This window comes from Drosophila erecta, unplaced genomic scaffold (assembly GCF_003286155.1).
Source record: "Drosophila erecta strain 14021-0224.00,06,07 unplaced genomic scaffold, DereRS2 tig00000055-arrow-pilon, whole genome shotgun sequence".
In the NCBI taxonomy this organism is placed as follows: domain Eukaryota; kingdom Metazoa; phylum Arthropoda; class Insecta; order Diptera; family Drosophilidae; genus Drosophila; species Drosophila erecta.
The window spans coordinates 9871067-9877066 of NW_020825200.1; positions in this window are offsets into that span (position 1 = coordinate 9871067).

Sequence of the window (6000 nt, forward strand, 5' to 3'; positions counted from 1 at the left end):
AAGAAATTAAAAAATGTGCTAAGGCTGAAGTTCCATACTCCATAACTCAACTTTCCTTCATCGGATTTTGAAGTGGCATACCTCTAAATGTTTCTGGCGAAATTCTCTAAACATCTGCGTTCAAATTTAGAAATTTATTTTTTTTTTAATTTTTTGTCATTTTTCTGATGCATGATGTGTAGAAATTCAAAGAAATTAAAAAATGTGCTAATGCTGAAGTTCCATACTTCATAACTCAACTTTCCTTCATCGGATTTTGAAGTGGCATACCTCTAAATGTTTCTGGCGAAATTCTCTAAACATCTGCGTTCAAATTTAGAAATTTATTTTTTTTTTAATTTTTTGTAATTTTTCTGATGCATGATGTGTAGAAATTCAAAGAAATTAAAAAATGTGCTAAGGCTGAAGTTCCATACTCCATAACTCAACTTTCCTTCATCGGATTTTGAAGTGGCATACCTCTAAATGTTTCTGGCGAAATTCTCTAAACATCTGCGTTCAAATTTAGAAATTTATTTTTTTTTTAATTTTTTGTCATTTTTCTGATGCATGATGTGTAGAAATTCAAAGAAATTAAAAAATGTGCTAAGGCTGAAGTTCCATACTCCATAACTCAACTTTCCTTCATCGGATTTTGAAGTGGCATACCTCTAAATGTTTCTGGCGAAATTCTCTAAACATCTGCGTTCAAATTTAGAAATTTATTTTTTTTTTAATTTTTTGTCATTTTTCTGATGCATGATGTGTAGAAATTCAAAGAAATTAAAAAATGTGCTAAGGCTGAAGTTCCATACTCCATAACTCAACTTTCCTTCATCGGATTTTGAAGTGGCATACCTCTAAATGTTTCTGGCGAAATTCTCTAAACATCTGCGTTCAAATTTAGAAATTTATTTTTTTTTTAATTTTTTGTCATTTTTCTGATGCATGATGTGTAGAAATTCAAAGAAATTAAAAAATGTGCTAATGCTGAAGTTCCATACTCCATAACTCAACTTTCCTTCATCGGATTTTGAAGTGGCATACCTCTAAATGTTTCTGGCGAAATTCTCTAAACATCTGCGTTCAAATTTAGAAATTTATTTTTTTTTTAATTTTTTGTAATTTTTCTGATGCATGATGTGTAGAAATTCAAAGAAATTAAAAAATGTGCTAAGGCTGAAGTTCCATACTCCATAACTCAACTTTCCTTCATCGGATTTTGAAGTGGCATACCTCTAAATGTTTCTGGCGAAATTCTCTAAACATCTGCGTTCAAATTTAGAAATTTATTTTTTTTTTAATTTTTTGTCATTTTTCTGATGCATGATGTGTAGAAATTCAAAGAAATTAAAAAATGTGCTAAGGCTGAAGTTCCATACTCCATAACTCAACTTTCCTTCATCGGATTTTGAAGTGGCATACCTCTAAATGTTTCTGGCGAAATTCTCTAAACATCTGCGTTCAAATTTAGAATTATTTTTTTTTTTAATTTTTTGTAATTGATCTATAAAGCGCCTGCGAAACAAGCAGCTTGTAAGTAGTTACTTTAAGGACCTCTCTGGTTATTTTTCGCCTCGTTGTTTTAGCCACGCTCTAATGGAGCTCCGAGTGCCATGTTAATGAATGTCAAGTGCACTGGATGTAGGAACATCCATTCCCATGCCCGTGCCCCGTATCAAAATGTCGGTTGTGCTGGTGGACTCCTGGGCGATCTCATAACAACAATTATGCTAATGTGGCCCAATCCGGGACGTCAATCCAACATAATTGCTAACAAATTAGTCATGGTCGCACAGGCCAGCCCCAGCTCTTTTGTGAACCCCATTCAGTACTCATCCTCATCTTCGTCCTCGTGCCCACGCCAGCTATTTTGGCCCAGTTATGTAGCAATGTGTGGTGTTGGGCTGGCTGTCGGGAGCGGGGTGGGGCGGGGCGGGGCGGGGCGTGGTGGAGTGAAGTCCATTCAGCCAAGTTTAACACGCGAGCAGAGGAGTGAAGGACCCCACATTGTCTGTGGCTAGGTGTGTATCCCGGCAATTTGCCTGTCACGCTGCACAATTGCAGACCATGTCCTGGTGGCAACCAACTGTGGAACGTCCTATTCTCTTCGTTGTCCTGATGAGGCAAATGAGTTTCGCTTGCATGTCCTTCAGCTGCTCCTTGAATGCCTGCCTTGTTGGCCTGAAGTACCTTTTGGCGTCGGGTTACCCAGGTCGTTGTTCATAAGTCAGCTCATTGCCGCCGGCTGCTCAGTCCCTCTTCTGTTTTCGTATCCTGACATCCTGATGGAGAGCGTTAAATTTATATTAGAATATTAGGGCAATGAGCAGGGCTCTCAAGTGAGGTGAAGTGGCGTCAATTTGTGGCTTAAGCTGGCCGCATTTGGAGTTGCCCCAGTGACTGATGACTTGGCTATTAAGTCGAGAAGCTCACCGAGTGCAAAATTACCTTGATAGATGGCAGTTCAATGGGAAAGGGAAAGCCTACGAAGCGCACTTAATGTTTATTAGAGTAAGACATTTTTGAAAATAATCAAATACTCACTTCTTACATATGTTTATTAACGCCGACTTAGGTTCAGTTTCCAGTTATAGTTAGACCATTTAATATTCTGCAAACACCACTCATTTCATTAGCTGAACCCTTATCTTGAGCACATTTTTTACTGACCAGTCCCATGTCAAAAAGCAACCCACAATTGAGTTTACACATCAACACTTCAGTTATTTGCTGGACATTTATTTCAAGAGCAGAATAAGCAGACTTTCACAGAATTTCACTCGGCTCCCACTCTATTTTTTCCCTTCTCCGCATTTCCCTGAATAGAAGCGCATAGAAATGGGAAACCGGCGAAAAACCCACTGTCAGCAGCACATCAGACGTCTCCTTGTCATTTTAAAGCCATTTGATGTATGACAAATCAAATTTGACAAACTGCCAACAGTTGTTTTGCATCTTTGCAACATTTTTCACAGCAGCCACCCTTGCTGAAGGGACACATGTGAAATCAACTCTGTACTTAATACAGTATAATGGCACAGGGAACACCCATAAGAGCTCGCTATAGAAATACCACGATGAACAGGATGGAACTGCGCAAAAAATTTACATACTCATGTTTCGCAATACGCCGTGTGACATGCAAAAATGTTGCTCCGGACTCGAAAAGAATGGCAGTTGGGTGGAGGGATCGGGTTCCGGGCTCCGGGTTCCGGGTTCCGGGCTCCGGGTTGGATTCGGGATTAGGGTTCTGCTCAACGCATGCACATTTTAATGCTCTTTGATTAAAGACAATGATGTCGAAGTTTGAAAACTCATTTGGGCCCCAGGAATTCCGGGCTCACGTCCGACTCGCAGCCCAAAAACTAAACGAAAATTGCGGCAAACTTATCTCACATTCACGGGGGAAATGAAGAGCGTCCCTCCCTGCCCGGTTTAATTTCAGGACTTATTCGGGTATGCACTTCATTTCATATATTTTGAATAAAAAGTCGAGCGAAGTGTGCATTCCGTCTGACAGTCAAACCGAAGACGGATACGGGAAAGGAGCTGGAGGAGTACCCGGAGTAGCCGGAGCACCCGGAGTTGGAGAACGTGAGCTCAATCAGGCGCCTCTAAGAGTCCGACAAGGGAAATTTACAAGTCACACACGAGCGTACAAAATATAGCACTCGGAAGATGGCAAAGGCAAGGAATGCGGTTGGGCTTCAACTTTCCGTCCTCATTTTTTTATTTTGGCCAACGGGGAATGCATTTTTTGGAAATCGGAATGGAAATAGGGGCGAAAAACGGAAAAGGATCTGCAGTCGCAGTCGTGTCTCAACTGCAATTCGCATAAAAAATTAAAAGTCGCCAGCGTAGAAATAAGAAATATGCAATCTTCTCGATTTTTCCATGATTTCTCATTGTTTGCGAAGGCAAGTGCACTGCGAGAAATGCAGAGTGACATTAATCGTTTGTGCTTTAAATTACATTGGGAAATTTAAGAGCTGAAAACTAGCTTAGGTATCCATAAGTAAATATTAATGCTATACTTTGGTACAGAAAGTGATACTAATCAATCAACAATGGCCTAATATTTATTTTCATACTTTCTGATTGTATGTTTTTAATTAATAATTGGTAGTGGCAATTACTTGATCAATAAATTATTAATCTCTCATCTTATGATGTAGGAGGAAAAACACAGTTTTTACCAAAAGTTTCCCAGTTAGTCTGAAGATATTTCACAAAGATATTGCCATAAAAATACATAAGTAAGTAAAATTGCTTATATGGTTCACCATATAAGGATCGTATAATAAGGAGTGACAGTTTGGCACTGTGTAATCCCCTGGATGTCCACCGACATATGATGAACAGATACACTTGTTTAACCGCCCCAAGCGCCACCCCCTTATAGATGTGGACCAGCCGTTATCGATACAACGCGCTCTCTTCCCGAAAAAAGTAAGCCCCAAGGACATGGTGTCAGTTGGGCAAGTTATTGCCATAGCCATTCGCTCGCCTATTCCCAACTCATTTCCATGGCCAGTTCCACCTTTTTTTGGTAGTTCCAGTTGCCCAGCGGCGTCTTTGACTTCAGAAACGCTTTTTTGATTGTTGTGCCGCGATGTTCGGCTGCCGTTTGACTTTATGCATGAATGCCGTTGAGTGGAAGTTGGACTTTATGCGGCTGGAAGGCATTGCTTCGATGGCAGACGGATCCCGAGATTCCGATGCTCCAGACTGTCCCCTGATGTTCGGAAAACTATGCACTACCTGTGCTTTGTACATTTTATATTACGGCAAAGTTGTCCAGCGACGGGACTCCAGACGCATGTCTCAACTTTGGTCGTTGTCGTCATGTCGTCATGTTAATGCCAAGTTTGGCTACCTAAAATCGAGTTATCTGCGTCTGTCTGCTGTGCATCTGGTGTGATGATACAGTCAATACTCTTGGGATTGAACCACTATTCTAGAACAACTATATCACTTAAGTCCTATGCTCTTAATTAGGTTAAAATAAAACATTTTATATTTATATATATAACTGCCACTAAAAGTAAACAAGAGGCAAGATCGGGTGTCCCACTGTGAGGAAAGTTTGGTGGAAGTGGATAGAGCGCTGTGGCAAGTAAATTAGTAATCAATATGAGGAGATTGAAGGAACCCTGGTCGGATGCTCCGAGCAAGGACTCCCTCTGTGGATGCATCGCTAATCCCATTAGCTGCACATGCTCAGCCAGCACTTTACTCCCGACACGCACTTGACGTGGCTTTAATAAGCTACCAGGCGGAGGGACAGGCCCAAAAAGAACCCACTGACTGCCGAGGCACTCGAGTTTAATCAAAAAACTTGCCGAGTCTGTTGATGGAATGCTACAGGAGCTATGCCACACAGCCACATCTAGGAGGACCCATCTTTCAGCATCTTGTGGCACACATAAAGCACTTTGTATGCATGTCGGGAGCCCCTTTCCTCGCCGCTTTTCCTGGTCTCAGCTTCCTGGCTCGTCCTGTGTGTTATGAATATAAATTTATTTCCCACGTCACAACACAAACACCGACACTGGCAAAGAATCAAGTGGGCGGGAAGACGCCGGACTTAGACATTTCACACATCGCGCATAATAATAATAATAAACGATAACGAAATTTACTTCCTAGGAAACCGCTAGCACGAAGATGGAGCGGATACGGACGCGGACGCGGATGCGGATGCGGATGTAGGTGCCACAAAGCGCATCCTTCCCATTTGGGGCAAGGACTCTTGTTATGAAATTTTATGCCACCCAACTAGAGGAATAGGATTACTAGGGAAGCGCAGGAAGTGTGCACTCCTCGGTCATGGATTTTAATTTCGCTAATGCAGGAAAAGTCGAAGGGATTTTTTTCGCCTTTTTTTGGGCTTACTCGTGTTACTGTGATTAAATTTATTTTTTAAGATTTGATAATCTTAAATGGCTATCCGCTATACGGGCCTTATTCATGGTATCATACTATCATAGTATCTGGAACAGGGACACAAATGTCTGA